This window comes from Dendrobates tinctorius, unplaced genomic scaffold, assembly GCF_039654945.1.
Source record: "Dendrobates tinctorius isolate UK_male_01 unplaced genomic scaffold, ASM3965494v1 ptg000011l, whole genome shotgun sequence".
NCBI lineage: Eukaryota > Metazoa > Chordata > Amphibia > Anura > Dendrobatidae > Dendrobates > Dendrobates tinctorius.
The window spans coordinates 109482387-109505843 of NW_027361679.1; the positions used below are offsets into that span (position 1 = coordinate 109482387).

Sequence of the window (23457 nt, forward strand, 5' to 3'; positions counted from 1 at the left end):
ACACATACGGCAGCAGCAGCTCAGTATTGGGTATCAGGTGCAGTAATAGGGACACATACGGCAGCAGCGGCTCAGTATTGGGGTATCAGGTGCAGTAATAGGGACACATATGGCAGCAGCGGCTCAGTATTAGGGTATCAGGTGCAGTATTAGGGACACATACGGCAGCAGCGGCTCAGCATTGGGGTATCAGGTGCAGTAATAGGGGCACATACGGCAGCAGCTGCTCAGTATTGGGGTATCAGGTGCAGTAATAGGGACACATATGGCAGCAGTGGCTCAGCATTGGATTTTCAGGTGCAGTAATAGGGGCACAACCTGCAGCAGCGGATCAGCATTGGGGTATCAGGGGCAGTAATAGGGACACTTATGCCATAGCGGCTAAGCATTGGGGTATCAGGGCCAGTAATAGGGACACATACGGCAGCAGCGGCACAGTATTGGGGTATCAGGTGCAATAATAGGGACACATACGGCAGCAGCGGCTCAGCATTGGGGTATCAGGTGCATTAATAGGGACACATACGGCAGTAGTGGCTCAGCATTGGGGTATCAGGTGCAGTAATAGGGACACATACGGCAGCAGCGGCTCAGCATTGGGGTATCAGGTGCATTAATAGAGACACCTACCGCAGCAGCGGCTCAGTATTGGGGAATCAGCAGGATGAGGAGTTTGTGCAGGTTGAGAATAGTCCAATTGATGACAGTGCTGAAAATTGAAACGTGTCTTTGTTGTAATCTCTGCAGCCGAGTCCAGGCTGGAGCAGTCGTCATGTCGGTCTGGGCCAGATGGAAAAGACGTGAAAAGCAAATGACTCCATCAGAAAGAACGTCAGCGGTAAGTCATTATCTGTAACTCTGCTGTATTCTATTATATGTTCTGTAGGACTGGTATTATTTACCACTGACCATATGGCGGTAATATCAATATTGGTCTTTTTGTATATAGATTATTTTTGGCAACAGCGTGGTCATCTGCTGAGGTTCTTTGGTTAGGGGACTACTCAGAAGTTTCGCCCCACCCCTGAGCCAAAACCCTAGCTACGCCTCTGTGTGGTTGGAAGGCTATCACTGCGATGTACACTGTGTGCCTCACTGCTGTCATGGGGAAAACCACGATCTAGATTGTCTTCCAGCATCTTTTGATACTGCAGCATGGGCGCGTCTCTTTACAGGGGCGAAGCAACTGGCAAAATTTACTTTTGTATCATAGATAGAACACACTGGCAACCCAGTAGTCAGCACTATTTGGAATCACAACTACAGTGGGTATGGAAAGTATTCAGACCCCTTTAAATTTTCCACTCTTTGTTTCATTGCAGCCATTTGGTAAATTCAAAAAAGTTCTTTTTTTTCTCATTAATTAGTACACTCTGCACCCCATCTTGACTGAAAACAAGACAGAAATGTAGGAATTTTTGCAAATTTATTAAAAAAGAAAAACTGAAATATCACATGTTCAGAAGTATTGACCCTTTGTTCAGTACTGAGTAGAAGCATCCTTTTGAGCTTGTACAGCCATGAGTCTTCTTGAGAATGAGGCAACAAGTTTTTCACACCTGGATTTGGGGATCCTCTGTCATTCTTCCTTGCAGATCCTCTCCAATTCCTTTAGGTTGGATGGTGAATGTTGGTGGACAGCAATTTACAGGTCTCTCCAAAGATGCTCATTTGGGTTTAGGTCAGGGCTCTGGCTGGACCAGTGAAGAATGGTCACAGAGTTGTTCTGAAGTCACTCCTTTGTTATTTTAGCTGTGTGCTTAGGGTCATTGTCTTATTGGAAGGTGAACCTTCGGCCAAGTCTGAGGTCCAGAGCACTCTGGAAGAGGTTTTCATGCAGGATATCTCTGTACTTAGCCGCATTCATGTTTCCTTCAATTGCAACCAGTCGTCTTTTCCCTGCAGCTGAAAAACACCCCCATAGCATGATGCATGCCACCACCATGTTTCTCGGTTGGAATTGTATTGGGCAGGTGATAAGCAGTGCCTGGTTTTCTCCACACATACCACTTAGAATTATCACCAAAAAGTTCTATCTTCATCTCATTAGATCAGAGAATCTTATTTCTCATAGTCTGGGAGTCCTTCATGCAGGCTTGGACTGGCCCACCGGAGAACCGGAGGATTCTCCAGTGGGCCCAGGCACTGACACCTGCTGGCATACTTGCCAGCAGCTGCCTAGTGCCCCCACTGCTCCAAGGGCCCTCACTGCTCGAGGGGACCCCAGCCAATGGCTATGCGGCCCCTGAGTCAAGGGGGCCCGCCCTGTGCCAGCGTAGCAGCAGCGGGAGACAGGGTCCTGTCCCCACTGCTAAAGTGAAATGAATATTCACACTTCCCCATGCCCCTATGGGCGTGGAGAGGCATGAATACCATTTCTCTTTAATAGCGGGCAGCTAACACTGCCCACATGAAAAGCCCCACCACCGCACCACACACTCACACAAAGCACCGCACCACATACACACACGCAGGCACACAGACATACAGCACAACTTACCTCCCCGCAGCCGCTGCACATCCCGGCATCCTGTTTTCTGCCCGGTGTTTCATGTCTGAGATAGCCCAGCTGGATGACGTCTCAAACATAAAGTTGTCGGGCAGAAAGCAGGATGACGGGATGTGATGCGGCTGCGGGGAGGTGAGCTGTGCTCTGTGTCTGTGTGCCTGCATGTGTGTATGTGGTGCGGTGCTTTGTGTGTAACTGTGAGAGAGTGATGTGGTGCTGTGTGTATCTGTGTATGAGAGAGAGGGGTGGTGGGGAAGGACATTGATAATAGTGGGGGGAGAAATGATGGAGGTCATGGACAATGATGTTGGTGGGGAAGGCAATAATGGAGGTGATGGGCAATGATGGCGGTGGGAGGTGGCAATGATGGAGGTGATGGGCAATGATGGTAGTGGGGGGAGGCAATGATGGAGGTGATGAAATGGGAAATGATGGTGGTAGGGGAGGCAATGATGGAGGTGATGAAATGGACAATGATGGTGGTGGTGTGAGGACAATGATGGGGTGGAGAAGGGCTGCATGATACTTTATGAGGGGGCTACATTATATTCTGTGGGGGACTGCATTATTTTCAGGGGACTACATTATATTCTGGGGGGCTACATCATAATATATGAGGGGGCTACAGTATACTATATGGGGGCTGCATTATATTCTGTGATGGGGCTGCATTATTCTCTCAGGGGACTACATTATATTCTGGGGAGGCTACATCATACTATGTGAGGGAGGCAGCATTATGCCCTATGAGGGAGCTACAGTATACTCTATGGGGGGCTGCATTATATTCTGTCATGGTGCTGCATTATGCTATATGAGGGGGGCTGCATTATACCCTATGAGGGTGCTACATTATATTCTATGGTGGGGACTGCGTTATACCTTATGAGGGGGTTGCATTATATTTTGTGGGGTGCTGCATTTTTCCCTATGGGGGGGCTGCATTATATTTTATGAGGGAGGCTACATTATATTCTATGAGAGAGGCTACATTATATTCTATGAAGTGGCTATCCCTCCATGATTCTGTGATTCTCCCCAACCCATGCTACATAATTAAGATGTGTACTACCTTATATTATACCCTGATATTAGCATGTTTTACCACACAATTGGTGGTCTTGTATTTGTTTCTATGTAGCTACATAGTGGGCCCCAAGAATGATTTTCTCTGGTGGGCCCAAGGTGCTCCAGTCCGACGCTGTCTTGGAATAGTAATAATTTCCACAATTGAATGTTGAATGTGTTAAAACTTTTTTCTGTGCTGAGATAATCTTCTAAATGTGCCCCTGCTGTGTACTGTGTAATGGCTGTGTCTGACTGTACAGGAACATGGTCTGATCATAAAAAAGCTCCTGGGCAGGGGAACAAGAGTATACAGACAGGACAGCATGGGATCACAGATCTCAGCTGTCGGTTTCTGTGAGGTAAAGCATTTCTCTGCCTGTTTTAAGCATTGTTTTACCTCACAGAAAGAATCAGCTGTGATGGTGTGCTGTCTTGTTTGTATACACTTTTGCGTCCTTTACTATTGATTAAAATATTGATCAAAATTAACTTTGTCACTGTTTATATGTAGATAATTCAGAGGTTCCAGTTTATAAGGCTTCATTCACTTCTCTCATTTGTGCAAAAATGGCCTGTGCAATGAAATAGAAAAATACAAATATTTCTTTTAGAAAAATGATTATCAAACTTTAGCTATAGTTCAGATCACGTATTTACTTTCATTTGGTTAATAAAAACATAAACCTCATTAATAACTATGGAATGCAATATGAAAACTTGCATGATTATGTTAATAAATTGCTATCAATCTTACATTTGCTAAAGGAAACAGATTTTTGTTTTAATTTCCCATGACATTGCATGAATATTCTGTTTTTATTTATTTTTCTATAAACTTTCAAGGTTCACACTTTTTGAGGGATTATTATTATCATTAGTGCTCGGCTCTGCACGTTACTTGATCAAGCATTAGGGTGCTTGGGCACTCTCATTACTTGGCTGAGTACTGGGGGTGCTCGAACGCAATTCTCAAGTCCCTGTCCCATATGTTTGACTTCTGTTAGACAGCCAATCAACATGTGGGGATTGTCTGCCATACACAGTAATGCAGTAGCCATTTTGGCTTCTGGCATTACTCTGATTGGCCGGCTGAATCTCATCATCGGGTCTATCTATGACCCAGGGACCTGATGCTCTGCACACTGACCTCTGAAATCAGAGGATGAAATGGATGTTCACTGTTTCCTCCACCCAACACTTGGCGCCAAGAGATAGGCAGGTGATGTAAGGGTATTACAGGAACTATCATAAACCTCTTCCTCTGAAAACATCGTTTATAAGATGTGCATTTAAATATTTGGTATTATTGTATTTTTGTAGCAGTACAAAATATAAAAGTGCATAGAATCGTATTGATGTACAATACTTTTAATGTATAGTGAATAAGGAAAGCATAGAGTTAAGTTTAGGACATAATGTATAGCATATGGCTTAGAAATTAGATTAGAAAAGGTAATATGCAGTAGTGTGCATATTAGTAATAGGAAGTGGTTTACAGGTTCGTGCACTGTTAAATGTTTGGGATCATCCCAGCATTGGAGTGGGAAAGGTCATATAAAAGGGGGGGCACTTCCTGGTTAGTTCACTTAGAGATATCGATAAAGATAATGTTAGCAAGAGTTCAAATCCAGGGGGGTGGAGGGCACAAGAAGTACGCACTGTTCTGGCAGTGTGAGAACGTCAACAACTTTCTTCAACGGACATTCCTATTATGTACGGGGACCTACGGCCTGAACTAGGCACTATGAAGCATGCCTTATTCCCTTACAACTCTTACGGAATTAATTTATGGACTTTCTGTGCGCTGCTCGACAAAATACACGATTCCAATCAAGATTAAAGATTATATATTCCCAACGCGCTTCGAAGTGAACACCACTTCTTCCTCAGGGGATAACATCTGGCACAGATGTGGAACTGGCACAGACAGTACAAATGGAGTGATGAGTGACTGAGTGAGACAGAACCAACACAGGCAGCACTGGTATCATCCTGGGTAACGGAGTAACAAGCAGCAGACAGTCTGAGAAGACAAACAGTGTTAGCAGGATACTGGCCGAACACTGGAGGTACATAGACTAAACGCAGGCACGACGCGGAGGTACAGGCACCGGCGCTACAGTACTCCCCCCTTTACATCCCCTCTTTTTCAAGCCCACGAGAAATCTCTCCAGTAGGAGAGGAGCCTGGATATTCTCTTTGGGCTCCCAAGACCTTTCCTCAGGACCGAAGCCCTTCCAGTCCACTAAGAAAAAGGTTTTTCCCCTTACCCTCTTTGTGGCCAAAATATTCTCTACCTCAAAGAAATCCTCCTCGCTGACGGGATCAGGAGTGGTACCCGGGTCCGTAAAGTAGGAGCTCAAGACTACTGGTTTGAGTAGGGAAACATGAAAAGAATTAGGCACGCGTAATGAGGCAGGCAATTTCAATTTATACAAGACTGCTTGATCCGTTTCAAGATTTCAAAGGGACCAATGAAATGGGGACCCTATTTGAAAGAGGGCATTTTCAAACGGATGTACTTGGAGGAGAGCCACACTTTATCCCTGGGCCGAAAAGTTGGAGCATCCAGGCGTTTTTTGTCCGCAAGTTTCTTCATCCTTTGTGAGGTTTTTTCCAAAAGCGGACCTGGTATCTCTCCATACTTCAGAAAACTCCTCCGCAAAGGTGTCAGCTGCTGGAATGCCCGAAGGCCTAGAGATGGGAAGAGAGATTCTGGGTTGCAGTCCAAAGACAATCTGGAAGGGAGATCTTCCAGAGTATTCACTTACATGATATATGTTGTATGAAGTAGTTGGCAAGCTCAAGAGCAGACAGAAGACAAGACAGAGGAACGAAGTAAGCCATTTTCGGAAAGCAATCCACCACAACCCAAATAACAGAACAGCCAGAAGAAACAGAAAGATCCTTAATAAAGTCCACAGCAATGTGCTGCCAGGGAACGGAAGGGACCGGGAGTGGCTAGAGACGCCCGGACGGAAGACGCTTTGTAGTCTTGTTACGGGCACACGAAAGGCAGGCTGCGACATATTCCAGGATATCTTTCCCCATGGTAGGCCACCAGTAATAACAGGAAATAAGTTGCAAAGTTTTCTTTTGTCTGGTATGACCGCCCAACTTGGACGAGTGGCCCCACCGAAGAACACGATTCCTGTTCGAGGTGGACACAAGAGATTTTCCAGGAGTAATCCAAGAAAGATTGACAGTGCTGACACTAAGGCCAGGTTCACATTAAGCTTAACCAGCCCGTTCAACGCATAGCGTTGACGGGCTGGTTAAACGGTATAGCATAATGTGATCGTGCTATGCTATACCCGCTAGCGCTGATGATTCAGCAGCGCTAGTGGTGACGGAGCCTCAGATGCTGCAGCCCGCATCCAAGGCTCTGTCACTGAATGATGGTACATCGCGAACGGGTGCCGCTTTACGGCATGCATCGCGATGTGCCCAACAATGGGGGTCTATGGCAGCGTTAATGGACTGCAATACACCATGTTATAATGCAGTCCGTCTAACAGACTGACATAACGCATTATGACCCTGGCCTAACCTGGATGGCTCAATGATGTGTTGAGGTTTCTCTTCAAGGTCAGGAGGCAGGAAGGCTCTAGAAAGTGCATTGAAGAACAAAGTTAAATCTAGCAAAGAACAAGGCCTGGTGGGGATTCAACCTCTGTGCAGACTGGAGGTAGGCAAGGTTTTTATGATCAGTGAAAATGACAACCTGATGGACTGCTCCTTTGAGGAGGTGTCGCCATTCATGCAGAACCAACTTGATTGCCAGCATTTCCCGATCTCCAACGGGATAATTCCTTTCTTAAGTGGAAAAAATCTTTGATAAAAAAAACCACAAGGGACCATATGACTGTCAGAAGACTTTTGGGATAGCACCGCTCCAGTGCCTATGGAGGAAGCATCTAACTCAAGAAAAAATTGTTTATCAGTATCTGGTCGATGGAGAACGGGAGAAGAAGACAAGGCTTTCTTCAGTGAAGTAAAGGCCTCCTCCGCCTCCGGAGTACAATTCTTGGGGTTAACGCCTTTCCAAGTTAGAGCCGAGATGGGTGCCGCTCGACTTGAGAAATATGGAATGAATTGACGGTAATAGTTGGCGAACCCCAGGAACCGTTGTATCGCTTTAAGCCCGTACAGGCGAGGCCATTTGAGGATAGCTCTTAACAGCCCATACAGGCGAGGCCATTTGAGGATAGCTGTTAACTTCTCCAGATCCATCTTTACACCTGTGGATGAGACAATATAAATGAGAAAAGGCAGAGAGCATTTGCTCGAAGACGCACTTCTCAAACTCGGCGTATAGTCTGTTCTCGCTGAGCCTTTGCAAGACCTGGCGAACATGCCTCCGATGAGTGGCCAAATCTGCGGAGTAAATCAAGATGTCATCCAAGTAGACACCAACACATGAATAGAGTAGATCTCTAAAAATGTTTTTTACGAACTCTTGGAAGACCGTGGGTGCATTACTGAGGCCGAATGGCATGATCAGGTATTCATAGTGTCCATCTCAAGTGTCGAAGGCTGTTTTCCATTGGTGTCCCTAAAGTATACGGATCAGGTTGTAAGCTCCTCTGAGATCTAACTTGGTGAAGATCTTGGCTACCCGAAGATGATCAAACAACTCAGAAATAAGCTGTAACGGGTATCTATTTTTTACCGTAATCTTTTTCAACCCTCTGTAGTTAATACAGGGCCGTAGAGACCCATCCTTCTTCTTGATGAAAAAGAATCCTGCATCTGCTGGAGAATATGATTTCTGGATAAATCCTCTCGCTAAGTTCTCCTGGATATTCTCCGACATGGCCTGGGTCTCAGCATGAGAAAGGGGATAGATTCGCCCCTGAGGGGGAGATGTTCCCGGAAGCAGATCAATAGGACAGTCATACGACCTGTGTGGAGGTAGCCTCCCCACTTCCTTTTTCCCGAAGACATCTGAGAAGGCCCAGTACAAGAATGGTAAACCTGGCAGGGCAGTTGGCTCCACTAGAGGACAAACAGGACGGAGGGGAGCGATGCATTGCTCGGAACAGGAATCTCTCCAATGAAGAATTTCTCCAGTCCTCCAGTTTAAGACGGGCTCATGTGCTTGGAGCCAAGGTAATTCTAAGAGAAAGGAGTGTGACAAACCAGGCAGAAACATAAAACCAGATTCTTTCAGAATGCGTCAGACCTACCCGAAGTTCCATTGGCTCAGTCTGGAACCGAACTAGCTCAGACAAGGGTTTACCATCCATGGACGTCACCCGGAATGGATTTGGAAAATGCTGAACTGGAATCTGGTAACGGTCCACTACTGCTTGCTGGATGAGGTTCCCCGCAGCTCCAGAATCCAGGTAACAAAGCTCTGAAAATGTGACCATGCCGAAGGATAAGGACACCATTGTCAGCAGAGGAGAGGGATGATCCTTATCCAGGGAAGCCTCTCCTATCGACTCTAGGCTCTGGAGTTTCCCGGCATCACCGAGCAGAAGCGGATCCGATGCTCAGAGCTACCGCAATAGAAACACTTCCCCTCTAAGTGGCGTACCTCCTGACGTTGATTAGCCAAGCTCACTTGATTCACCTGCATAGGTTCTGGGAGAGAGGCGGAAGCTGAAGAAGTAATCTGTCTCTGGGGACTAGGAACCAGATGATAAGGTCTCCTCTCCCGCTTGGATTCTCTGAAACGTTCTTAAAACCAAAGATCGATCTGGGTCACTAGGGATATCAGGTCATCCAGAGTCGCAGGAGTATCCCAACCCACCAACTCATCTTTTATTCTCCCGGGAAATCCCTCCCAGAAGGTAGCCACCAAGGCCTTGTTATTCCAGGATAACTCTGAGGAAGTGGTCCAGAAACGAACTGCATACTGGGCCACCGTGAGTCCCTCCTGACGTAGACGGAGAAGAGAGGAGGCTGTCAAAGAGGACCGACCAAGCTCATCGAAGGTCCTGCAAAACATCCTGCAAACATATGCCACAGGAGTTTAAAGTGCAGTGTGCACTGATTATTGAACCCTTGACACTGAACAGGATCGCCTTTGTGGCACCCCTGAGGGTTCAGTTGCCACAGAGGTACTGCACCTCCTCCTGAGGTGTGGTGCCCCACCAGGTAAGGTGGGAACTCCTGACCACGCTCCAACACTCGCACCCCACACAACACAGTAGTTCAGCAAAGCCACATTGTGGCTCCCTGCTTGGAGTGTAGCAGAGCACCTTTGGTGGCACCCTGCTTGGAACACTAAATGTGCTGGGAGGTGGGTGGAGTTTAGAATACATAAAAGAGTGGGAAGGTTTAGAATTTCAGGGAGTTCGAAGTCAGTCAGTTGGAGAGTCACTCAGAGAGGAGTGAGGAAAGGAGATCCCTGGAAGAGGGAAAGAAGGAGAAAGACATTGAACTGAAACCTGATCTTCCATAAGAAGGAAAGAATAGTACAGAACGTAGGAGTAAAAGGGAACAGAGGACGTGGGTTAGAAGAAGAACCCTGCCTAGAAGTTCTAAGCGCAAGGCCGGGTCCCGGTCCCCGAGGTTGTATGGACACTCATGGTTCTGCAGGAGACACCGTTGGATGTTGTGACCTCATTTTCGGGTTTGCCTCTGGATTCTGGTGAGGGTTATGGAGCTGGCTGTACTGACAGAGGAGTAGTGAGTTCTCTATCTGGACTCCCTCTGTTGGTGAAGGGAGGTAATGAAGCTGATCTAGCAGAGACCGGCCACCTGAGGAAGAGGACTGCGATTGGACATCAGGAGTTTCTGATTGGATTTAAGGCAGCCGACTCCCTAGTTTCTTGCTGGTGATTTTTCCTGACTGTGGCTTCTGGTTTCCAGTTTGGTTCCTGCCTTCCTAAAGCTAAGTTTTCTTTGCTATTGTTCATATGAGTTTTGTCTGGTTGACTTACTTTTTGTGTTCAGCCAGCCCTGGCTGGGAATGGGCTGAATCCCCATTTTGTCTCTGATCAGTTGATCTCTTTTGCTCTGTCTTCAGAATATACCTGAGTGCTGATATAGTGATTTGAAGTCTAGCGACTTCAGGGCCTTTTTTGTTATGAATGAGTCACTGTAGGAGGCAAAAACAGAAATACTAGCTAAGTCCAGAAAACCAGAGAAGTTGGCAGCTATCGGATTGCAGACCCCTGAACCTATCAACAACAACTAGCAGTAGCCGTCAGGGGTTCCTACGGTGCCCTAGACCCCTCGAACACAGCCGGAGAACTAAATAGCCTAAATACAGAAAGGGAAATCTAAACTGCCCCAGAGCAGACCCCAAAGCAATAGGCAGCCCCCAACATATAATGACGGTGAAGCAAGATGAAAAAACACTCACACAGATAGAAAGATAGGCTGAGCAAATGATGGGGCCCAAGCTAACTAAATAGGACAGGATAGAAAAGCTGCTGTCTGCAATCCGCCAAAACCCTATCAAAACAAGAGCCAACAGACTGATAGGGAAAAAAGCCCTGAAGACGCTAGGCTTCAAAAAGACTATATCAGTACTCAGGTATTTTCTGAAGACAGAGCAAAAAGGAATTCAGCTCACCCCAGCAGGGAATGGCAGAAATCCAGAAAAACAAGGCAAAACAAAACCAAAACCCAAATGCAAAAAGCAGAGCAGAAAACGTAGCTTTTGAGGAGCAGGAATCAGACTGGTCTCCTAGAATCCCTCAGGGAAATCACCAGCAAGGCAGAAGGGCGTCGGCTGCCTTATATCCAGTCAGCAATTCCCATCACCCAGTCATCATCATCCAGCTCAGGTGTTTGGTAATCAGCCTCACTACTTTCCTTCACCAGAAGAGGGAGTTCATCAGACCTCAATGGTGAAGGGGAAAATGAACTCACAACACTTTTTCTATCAGACGTGTTGGACTTTTTTTTGGCAGGGTTTTTTGCGTGATTGCAGGCAGCAGCTTTGCTTTCCTGTCCTTTCTAGTTAGTGAGGGCTCCATCATTTGCTCAGCCTATCTTTCTATCTGTGTCTGTGTTTTCATCTTTTTTCACCAACAATACATGTTGGGGGCTGTCTATTGCTTTGGGGTCTGCTCTGGGGCAGTTTAGATTTTCCCTTTCTTTCTTTAGGCTTATTTAGTTCTCCGGCCGTGACGAGGCGTCTAGGACCACCGTAGGCACGCTCCATGGCTACTGCTAGTTGTTGTGGATAGGATCAGGGGTCTGCAGTCCGCTAGTTACCAACCTCTCCGGTTTTCTGGGCTTAGCTTGCTTTTTGTTTTTTCCTCCTCAGTGACTCATTCATAACAGGTGGAGTAGTGGGCTGTAAATGCACTACTCCCATCTAAGACTTGGGGGAACAACAGCAACATTGATAGTGAGCCGGTACTCAGGAGTAAGGAGTCCCCGAAGCAGGCTACAGCTGTCTGCCGTACAAGTAGAGTTCTTGAGAACATCTGTCAGGGGGAACTCCAGTGTAACTCAGTACTAGGAGATCTTCACACTTAAAGGCACTATAGAGGAGACATTCAGAAAGGCACATGTTGGCGGAGTGTTGGAAGGGAGTGTCCTATCTTGCCTGGAGGTTGACTGTGCCCCTGACCCGGAGGACACAGCACGGAGGCAGGCACCTGTGTGTACTACAGACTGTGAGTAATGCTTTGGAACTACAAGCCTTGGTGTCCTCCATTCATTCCTGCGCCAACACCCCTGGTGCCGCTGCATCTGGGTGCCAGCTTCTACACTGCCTGCGCCTCTCAGCTACCCCTACATCTACACTGCCCTGGGACTACAGCTCCACCTGTGGGGAGCTTCACTATCTTGGCTGCAACACACCACCAGATCCAGAGGATCTGCATGCAGCGTCGGCCTAACACCTCACTTGCCAAACACCACAGGTGGCGTCACAAACTATTCATAAATTCTATTCACCCCCTTTTGTCATGGAGCCCCAGGGCCACGGACTGGGTCACAGCTTCCGTGACAACTCCCATTGAGATCAACGGGCCCGGTACTGATTACCCTGCCGGCCCTGGTCGGGCGCTCCATTTTGGCGTCACGAACAGGATGACGAGACCCAATGCCATCGGGTTCTGTGTGCCTAAGATTTGTTGAACTTAAAACTTTTGAGAATGTGCAGAAGACCCAACTTGATAGACTGTGAAATGAATACTAAAAATGGCCGACAGCCTGGAGAAGAAGAGCAACAGAGCCACCCACCAATGAGGAACAGTTGATGGGTATCGATATGCATCATGGGTTCCCTTTACCACAGCTCCAATGCCCTTTGGCAAGCAACTAGCAACAAGATGAAGACACTCAGAGTTTCACCCCTGGTAGCAGTTCCAGTCCAGAAACCCCAGGAGGGGACCACAACTAGTCAAGATGCTTCTTTAAATAACTGTCGTTACCTAGGAGGGTATTTGCACAGTTGTGCTTTGTTTTTCTATTATGTTTTAGTTTTGGTTTTCCAGTGTTGCCCTGTTTTGTTGGCAGCCTTCACACCTGAACTGTGGAGATCATGAATGCTGAATGGTCCAGAACTGTAATTTGTAAATAGTTTGCACCTCTATAGGTGCTCTTTCTTGGTTTTACATAGGACCCTCTCTTCGTGAAAGACCTACCTCGTTATAGGGACATTTCCAGACACGATGGCGAGACCAGTGTCTACAATTGCACTTATTGATAATGCTTAATGCTATTCTTTGAATAGAAATGAGAAAATTGATATAGTGAAAGTATTATTGACAGATTTTATCTTGAGAAAAAGACATAGTGAATGTTTACAGAACTTTGAATAAAGATGTTGAGGATGTGAATATAGAATTGAAAGTACAGGTGACGAACCAGGTATCCACGGTTGTCATCCTACGTCTAGAAGAGACAGTAGAAAGAGGAAAATGTGAAAGATAGCGGAAAGAAAAAGTGTTGCTAGCAAATGTGAATTGATATTGAGTTTGCTTATATAGCACTTTAAATTAGGTAGCATAGTTTAAAATTTAGATAGCTAGTTAAGACTGTTTGCAACGTTTAAGAAACTGTGCCTCCTATATTAGGAAGTTTAGTATAAGACATGTTTATTCAGTATTACAAAATTTTGTACAGTTGTGGCCAAAAGTATTGACACCCCTGCAATTCTGTCAGATAATACTCAGTTTCTTCCTGAAAATGATTGCAAGCACAAATTCTTTGGTATTATTATCTTCATTTATTTTGTCTTAAATGAAAAAACACAAAAGAGAATGAAGCAAAAAGCAAAACATTGATCATTTCACACAAAACTCCAAAAATGGGCCAGACAAAAGTATTGGCACCCTCAGCCTAATACTTGGTTGCACAACCTTTAGCCAAAATAACTGCGACCAACCGCTTCCGGTAACCATCAATGCGTTTCTTACAATGCTCTGCTGGAATTTTAGACCATTCTTCTTTGGCAAACTGCTCCAGGTCCCTGATATTTGAAGGGTGCCTTCTCCAAACTGCCATTTTTAGATCTGTCCACAGGTGTTCTATGGGATTCAGGTCTGGACTCATTGCTGGCCACCTTAGAAGTCTCCAGTGCTTTCTCTCAAACCATTTTCTAGTGCTTTTTGAAGTGTGTTTTGGGTCATTGTCCTGCTGGAAGACCCATGACCTCTGAGGGAGACCCAGCTTTCTCACACTGGGCCCTACATTATGCTGCAAAGTTTGTTGGTAGTCTTCAGACTTCATAATGCCATGCACACGGTCAAGCAGTCCAGTGCCAGAGGCAGCAAAGCAACCCCAAAACATCAGGGAACCTCCGCCATGTTTGACTGTAGGGACCGTGTTCTTTTCTTTGAATGCCTCTTTTTTTCTCCTGTAAACTCTATGTTGATGCCTTTGCCCAAAAAGCTCTACTTTTGTCTCATCTGACCAGAGAACATTCTTCCAAAACATTTTAGGCTTTTTCAGGTAAGTTTTGGCAAACTCCAGCCTGGCTTTTTTATGTCTCGGGGTAAGAAGTGGGGTCATCCTGGGTCTTCTACCATACAGTCCCTTTTCATTCAGACGCCGACAGATAGTACGGGTTGACACTGTTGTACCCTTGGACTGCAGGGCAGCTTGAACTTATTGGATGTTAGTCGAGGTTCTTTATCCAACATCCGCACAATCTTGCATTGAAATCTCTTGTCAATTTTTCTTTTCCGTCCACATCTAGGGAGGTTAGCCACAGTGCCATGGGATTTAAACTTCTTGATGACACTGCGCACGGTAGACACAGGAACATTCAGGTCTTTGGAGATGGACTTGTAGCCTTGAGATTGCTCATGCTTCCTCACAATTTGGTTTCTCAAGTCCTCAGACAGTTCTTTGGTCTTCTTTCTTTTCTCCATGCTCAATGTGGTACACACAAGGACACAGGACAGAAGTTGAGTCAACTTTAATCCATGTCAACTGGCTGCAAGTGTGATTTAGTTATTGCCAACACTTGTTAGGTGCCACAGGTAAGTTACAGGTGCTGTTAATTACACAAATTAGAGAAACATCACATGATTTTTCGAACAGTGCCAATACTTTTGTCCACCCTCTTTTTTATGTTTGGTGTGGAATTATATCCAATTTGGCTTTAGGACAATTCTTTTTGTGTTTTTTCATTTAAGACAAATTAAATGAAGATAATAATACCAAAGAATTTGTGTTTGCAATCATTTTCAGGAAGAAACTGAGTATTATCTGACAGAATTGCAGGGGTGTCAATACTTTTGGCCACAACTGTATGTTCCCGTATTGTCAACTTTGTTTGCCTTGCAGCCCGCGGACGTGCTGTGTTTAACGGGGGGAGTGTGGCACCCCTGAGGGTTCAGTTGCCACAGAGGTACTGCACCTCCTCCTGAGGTGTGGTGCCCCTCCATCCAGGTAAGGTGGGAACTCCTGACCACGCTCCAACACTCGCATCCCACACAACACAGTAGTTTAGCAAAGCCACATTGCGGCTCCCTGCTTGGAGTGTAGCAGAGCACCTTTGGTGGCTCCCTGCTTGGAACACTAAATGTTCTGGGAAGTGGGTGGAGTTTAGAATACATAAAAGAGTGGGAAGGTTTAGAATTTCAGGGAGTTCGAAGTCAGTCAGTCAGAGAGTCACTCAGAGAGGAGTGAGGAAAGGAGATCCCTGGAAGAGGGATGGAGGAAGGAGTGCTGCAGCTGCCTCAGTGATCTGAGCCAGCTGGCACTTGAAAGGAAAGAAGGAGAAAGACATTGAACTGAAACCTGAACTTCCATAAGAAGGAAAGCATAGTAAGGAACGTAGGAGTAAAAGGGTACAGAGGATGTGGGTTAGAGGAAGAACCCTGCCTAGAAGTTCTAAGCACAAGGCCGGGGCTCGGTCCCCGAGGTTGTATGGACACTAATGGTTCTGCAGCAGACACCGGTGGAGTAGTGGGCTGTAAATGCACTACTCCCATCTAAGACTTGGGGGCACAACAGCAACATTGATAGTGAGCCGGGACTCAGGAGTAAGGCGTCCCCGAAGCAGGCTACAGCTGTCTGCCGTACAAGTAGAGTTCTTGGGAACATCTGTCAGGAGGAACTCCAGTGTAACTCAGTACTAGGAGATCTTCACACTTAAAGGCACTATAGAGGAGACATTCAGAAAGGCACATGTTGGTGGAGTGTGGGATGGGAGCGCCCTATCTTGCCTGGAGGTCGACTGTGCCCCTGACCCGGAGGACACAGCACGGAGGCAGGCACCTGTGTGTACTACAGACAGTGAGTAATACTTTGGAACTACAAGCCTTGGTGTCCTCCATTCATTCCTGCGCCAACACCCCTGGTGCCGCTGCATCTGGGTGCCAGCTTCTACACTGCCTGCGCCTCTCAGCTACCCCTACATCTACACTGCCCTGGGACTACAGCTCCACCTGTGGGGAGCTTCACTATCTTGGCTGCAACACACCACCAGTCCCAGAGGATCTGCATGCAGCGTCGGCCTAACACCTCACTTGCCGAACACCACAGGTGGTGTCACAAACTATTCATAAACTCTATTCACCCCTTTTGCCATGGAGCCCCAGGGCCACGGACCGGGTCACAGCTTCTGTAACAACTCCCATTGAGATCAACGGGCTCGGTACTGAGTACCCCACCGGCCCTGGTCGGGCGCTCCACCCTCATACCAAATAGGAGCAACTAGACGAAGTTCTTTACCTGCCGTACAACAGGGAATCTGGAATCCTGCAGTAGGAGTACTCGCAACCTGGGCAGAGACAGAAGAAGCTGAAGATATCACCGAATCCATGCATTTAGAGGTTGCACAGATAGGTTGTGATCTTCTCCTGCTGGTCTCTCAGATGGGTAACTTCTTGGCATAACTCTGTGGCTGGAGGCGCTTGGGATCCAGCGGGTTCCATGGCCAGAACAATCTGTAACAAATGGAAGCGGAGGCACATATGATGCAGTGTACATTCGTTTATTGCTATTTTAGTAGAATCACTTGACCATGGTCCGGGGGGCTCCGAAGGGGGTGTGACTATGTGAGCCCCAGACACCTGTAGTAAGACCCATCGAGCAGGGTCAGATTGGAATGTCGGAGGGACACAGGTGCTACCTCCAGTTAGACCCCGGACACGTGATAGCTGACCCTGAAGAACAGGTGGACTGGCCAAGATAGCAGGTAGCAGTTGACTTGACCCACGGCAAGTGGCTGAGCAAGACAGAACTGGCACAGGCAGTACAGATGTAATCCTGGGTGATGGAGTGACGAGCAACTGAGCGAGACAGAACCAGCACAGGCAGCACTGGTATCATCCTGGGTAACAGTCTGAGAAGACAAACAGTGTTAGTAGGATACTGGCCTGACACTGGTGGTACACAAACTAAATGCGGGCATGGCAGCACATGGAATCAGAAGCTAGCAACAGGAAACACTTGGTGCTCCGGCACCTCCTCTATGGCAGAGGAGCCAGAAAAAGTACTCACTTTTCTATCATTGGTTCAGAGCATTTTTGAAAAATGCACACTGTCTCTTTAAGAGACTGGGAGTGCGTGCACACCCTCAGAGTCATACCTGGAGACCTGCTGGCTGCATGCCAGGAAGCTGCAGCAGGAGGAGAGCCGGGGACCGAGGTTGGGCAGCAGGGAGCAGACTGAGAGCGGGACCCTGATGGGAGCCCTGCAGAGGTACGGGCATCGGCGCTACACACTTCCTCACAATTCCCCTCATTTATCCATTTATTAGGTAGCAAAGGTTCCACGCAGGTCTGACGTAGTCCATGACATCACGATTACCGTTCTGACATCCACAGTATATGATGCCTCCTTCACAGAACAAAGCTTCATATGCTGTTGCAGGCTTACCAAATTTCACAGCCTCCAGGTGTTCTAACAGCTGGGAACTCCAGTAAACTTAAAGTCTCCCTTAAGGTTTTGGGCATCACAGATGCTGGAAGACCCAGTGACTGTGAACTTCAGTAACTTTAAGTTTACCAGAGTCTCCCGCCAGCTGTGAGGCCTGGAAACCTTAAGGGAGCTTTTAAGCGAGACTTTAAGGTTACTGGAGTTCACAGCTGTTGGGACACCTGGAGGCTGTGAACTAAGGTTAACAGATTTCACAGTCTTCTGGTGTTCCAGCAGCTGGTAACTCCAGTAAGCTTAAAGTCTCCTTTAAAAGCTCCATTAAGATTACCAGGCCTCACAGATACTGAGTCATGCAGAGCACAGTTTGGCAGTCCGACAAACTCCAGCAATTCCGCCAGGTCACGTGGATTGCCAGTCATGGTGCCCTGTGCGTCCAAAGGCAGTTATTAACTGATATAACCTATAACTGATATCACTGAGGTTATATCAGTTCACAGCTGTCCAGTCTCATGGAGCAGCGTGCATGGCAGTGGTGGCTGCAAAAGCCTATGGAGCATTGTTATGGAGTTCCATATTCTTTACACGGCAAGGGAAATCATGGGATTTTTTGACTACTTAATATTTGCATGGGATTTTGTTTTTAAATAAATGGGATAATGAGTGTATTTGTCTGGGTGTGTTTTTGTGAATAAAGGATTTTTCAGTGTGTTTTTTTTTTTTAATTTTTCTTACTAGGTTAGTAAAGGGGGTGTCTGACAGACACCTCTCTATTGTTAACCCCAGGGGTTGATTCCAGCTGTGATTTTTGACAAAATACAGCTGTCATCAACCCAAAATTCCATTACCCTGATTGCCACTGCTCTAGGGCAATTGGAAAGAGCTGAGACAGAGCTCCAGCATCTAATGTAATGTTCCATTTCTGGGATGGCTGAGGGTTGATATTTTTAGGTTGGAAAGGAGCCAATAACCAAGGCCCTTTCCAACCTGATAATATCAGCCAGCAGCTATCTGCCTTGCCTTAGCTGGTTATTAAAAATAGGGGGGAGCCTACAACATTTTTTAAAATGATTTATTGCTAAAAAAAAAGGACAGGGAAATATGGTGAGAGATGTCGATTTTTTTTTCTTCTATTTTTTTTTTATTTTGCCTTATATAAAAGTCATTATGTAGGAAAGAATGATTCCTAACACTTTTTCCTGTAAAATCTATTTTATCTTCAGTTTTGTATGTTTTATTGTCAGTCCGGAAAAGTGGTGTAATACTCCGACAATATTCTTTCCAGTAGCAACCTGGGAATTGGAGATGCATCTTCCCCATGCTGTTCCCATTCCATTTCAGCAGTGTTTCCATCCATTTCAGCGTTTTTCCAACCTCCCCCAGACCTCTTGGTAGGGTCTGCTGGAAAAATGACTTCCATTATGCTCGTTCCTTGAAACCAGCATCCGAGCATTATGATATGCTTGATTCGAGTAACAAGCACCCGATCATCTCAGTGCTCACTCATCACCAATTATTATCTTAATATTCATATCATAAACCACATCTTTATCAAGCTCAATCATGTACTAGAAACTTTGAGTTCTCTAGAGACTTCTTCTCACTATAGTATTTGTTCATCTGTTGTAAAATCAGGTTAATGGGTAATATCCACCTACTGTATATTTTCGTCTTAGTTTAGATTTTTTTCAATATGTGAACATTCCTCCATTATCCGGATTATTCATGAATAATTTGTGCAACTTACTTTCCAGGTGGCCAAATCATTGAGCTTTGTAGACATTTATTAAGACAAATGCTCTATTTTGCACCAAATGTATTTTGTGTTTAGGCACGTTGTGCATTGAAATTGCCAGTTTCTAAAAAAAAAGTATCTAAAAAAAGAAAAAGTGCTGCTTCAAATTCATGAATTACCTGTTCTGTATAAAGGATGACAGAGATCAAGTAATTTAAGGAAGGGAGAGGAGCTTAATTTATCTAAATTTATTATATCACACAAGCAGTTTTTACGTATTTGGCACATTTTGTGCATTTTTTCCAGCCTTAGAATTTAATATTGTCATACCTCTACAATTGATTAGTAAATATTACTTTATCAGCAGTTAATAAATTGTTAATACAAATCAGCCCACGAAAAAAATATTTTACTTATTGTTACTACTTATGTATGTATGTGGGTTTTATTATACTGGTATTAACGAACATCCCGCAGATTCCTTCACAAAGAAGAATTACAATCCACAAACTATTCTACAGTACTGGATACTATTTGCTTTTATTCGTCGCCTATGCTGCCTGCCACTATTCCCCTTGTTGGGTGACTTATCTGGATTTTGTCAAAGGAATGGTAGATGAATTCTGATGAAGTTTTGGTAGCAAATGTTCTCCTTATATTTTATTATAGGATTGAAAAACCTTGTGTATCATTGTGGGACCATATATGCTACTTGAAATGGACTCAGCTCAGTCTTTAATTTGTTCTTATGGCCTCTAGATGGCACTGTATCTCCTTCTACAAAATAGTGTCAGGAGACAACCTGGAGGAAGATGCTGTAGGGAACCTGGAAGCTTGGAAAGTGTTAACAGAAGAAGAGATAAAGCCCACTTGGAAGATAAGTGAATAAACTACACACATAAAACTGTTTCTTTCTCTTTTTTTCACATCACATCGATAAGATTTAAGACAGGTCCCTTTCTTATATTTTGCACAAGATTTCATATAACAGCTACTTATTTATAATGTCTGGCTGATATGGCACAAACATATTAAACAGCGCTGTACAGACACTGTCCTCATTGGGGCTCACAATCTACATTCCCTATCAGTAAGTGTTTTTGAGTGAAGTACCTGGAGGAAACTAGTGCAAACAGGGAAGAACATACAAACTCCTTGCAGATGTTGTTCCTTGATGTGATGCTCTGAATAACAACTCATTCATCATCAACCAAATAAAAAAGTTTCACAATATTGATAATTTTGTTCGAAACGTAACATGGTGCAAAGATTAGTTTATAAACAGCTATTTGAGTATTACCTATGAGTAGTGTTGTATGGAGGAATTTGTTTTTTTTTGAGGGTTTATTACAGGGTGTCAATAAATATGCAGAAAGTGGTGATGAACACATCCAACATGCCAAGCTCACCGGAGGCTGGAGATGGACAATGGCTGCTAAGTGCGGCGTACTGGATGCGGGCTGGCGGCTGTTACGGCTCGGCACTCGCCTCTACCTCCGCTAAATGCCAAGCAGACATGAGGTGGAAAGAGCTGGCCCCTTTCACCTTCTTTTAGTCAGAGGGACAGAGGACGGCGGCACAAGCACAAGAACAAAAAATAATAATTCAACAATCACAATTAAACGCAAACTGCCCAACGCTCTCCAAAGTCGGCAACCAGCGAAAGAGACTGTTTCAAGCTCCCCTCAATGTGAATTGATTCTACTACAGGCCCCTTTCACTTTGCTTCTGTACATCAAGGGGAGAACCTGGGCAGGCCAAAAACGCAACATATAAGCCATGCCGTCAACGGCACTCTCCCAGACCGTAATGGCAGACGCGTCTTATAATTCCGCGACATGAGGTGTATATGACAGTGCCAGGTATTGTTCGGCAGAAAAGAACCCAACTCTCGCTCTCCTACTCCCCCCCACAGTGACTGCACAATGGAACATTCCACAATTTATTCCAAGGAAGACTGACAGTTTTTGGGTCATGAAGCAGCTGTTGAAGTCAAGCGCCTCTCTCCCTCCTCTGGAATAAGAAATGAATCCATTTTAAAGTAAATAACTAGAGCCCCGAGTTTACACGAAGAAGAAAAATGTATTCTTTCAAAACAAAAACAAACAGCTAACTTAACCCAGATCTGATCATAAAGCAGAATATTTCTCCATGCATTAAACAATAATAAATAATAATATTACACTCTGCGGAAACTTAACACAAACCTTCGCAGCGATACCTCAGTATACATTGTTCTATTTCCTTCCCAACTCCTGAAACCTAAGGACAATGGGAACGTTATACGAGGGAGCAAAACTAAGAGTTTGATGCGATAGAATAAAAAGTATCATAGTGGATGCTGCAGAAATAGAACGCACGTTCTTTAACCTAGAAGTAGATAATTCCCATGTTCCTGGACCCTTTATGGTTACACATGTTTAATTAAAATAACAAGATGATTACTTGCTGATTAAAGATCATATTGGAATGAAATATCTGAACTGCAATTTTTTTTATTTACATGTAATATTATGTGATCAATCATTGCTCAATATATTTTATCAAGTTATTTAAAAAGTGGCTTAGGAATCAAATATTGTGGAATATATACATATATGTGTAGCATATTTCCATAATAATCAATCATGCTTGTACATACAGTGACATGTAAAAGTTTGTGCAACCCTGAACAAAGTTACTGTTATTGTGAATAGTTAAGCAAGTTGAAGATAAAATGATTTTGAAAAGGGCTAAAGTTAAATTTGTTAATTTTTTACATTTTAAATATCACAAAATGGAAAATGGGCCAATGCAAAAGTTTAAGCACCCTGCATGGTTAGTACCTAGTAGCATCCCCTTTTGAAGGTATCACACCGTGTAAACGCTTTTTGTAGCCAGTCAAGAGTCTTTCAATTCTTGTTTTGAGGGATTTTCATCCATTCTTCCTTGGAAAATTCTTCCAGTTCTGTGAGATTCCTGGGTCGTCTTGCCTGCACTGCTATTTTGAGGTATAGCCACAGATTTTCAATGATGTTCACATCAGGGGACTGTGAGGGCCATTATAAAACCTTCAGCTTACATATTTTGAGGTAGTCTATTGTGGATTGTGACGTGTTTAGAATCATAATCCATTTGTAGACGCCATACTTTTTTCAACTTCAGCTTTTTTATACATGGTGTTATGTTTGCATTAAGAATTTGTTGAAATTTCATTGAATCCATTCTTCCCTCTACCTGCAAAATGTTCCCCATGCCATTGGCTGCAACAAAACCCCAAGAAATGAGTGATTCACCCCCATGCTTAACAGTTGGCGAGATTTTCATTTTCTTAAATTTTGTGCCCTTTTTTCTCCACACTTACGTTTGATCATTGTGGCCAAAGAGTTCTATTTTAACCCGGTCCACAGGACTTGTTTACTAAATGAGTCAGGCTTATTTAGTTGTTCTTCTGCATGCTGCAAAAAATAAATACCTCTGATGCTGTATTTTCTGGTCAGCACGCAAGAGAGGTTTTCTTCTGATGATGCTTCCATGAAGGCCATGTTTGTGCAGGTGTCTGATCAGAAGAACAATGTACCACAACTCCAGAGTCTGCTAAATTTTTCTGAAAATCTTTTGCAGTGAAGCGGTCATTCTAATTTTCCTCTTTAGCAGCTCTCACTGAAATAAGGTCTTCCAGACCTTACCTTGACCTCCACTGTTCCTGTTAACTGCCATTTCTTAACTACATTTCGAGCTGAGGAAAGGGCAACTTGAAAACATTTTGCTACCTTCTTATAGCCTTCTCCTGCTTTGTGGACCTCCACCATTTTTATTTTCAGAGTGCTAGGCAGCTGCTTAGAAGAACCCACGGCTGCTGTTTATTGGCACAAGATTAGAGGAGGCTGGGTTTTTATAAAGATGGAAAATTTCCATC

General features: G+C 44.9%; 1 long non-coding RNA gene across 1 annotated transcript; it reads right to left on the reverse strand.

Annotated features, from left to right (window-relative positions):
* Positions 1 to 2681: 2681 nt before the first annotated feature.
* LOC141049560 (uncharacterized) lies at positions 2682 to 21210 on the reverse strand. Its single transcript, XR_012220390.1, has 3 exons — positions 20969 to 21210; positions 16679 to 16893; positions 2682 to 4149 (listed from the first exon to the last, which is right to left on the reverse strand). It is a non-coding gene; the product is annotated as an uncharacterized lncRNA (long non-coding RNA).
* Positions 21211 to 23457: the final 2247 nt, after the last annotated feature.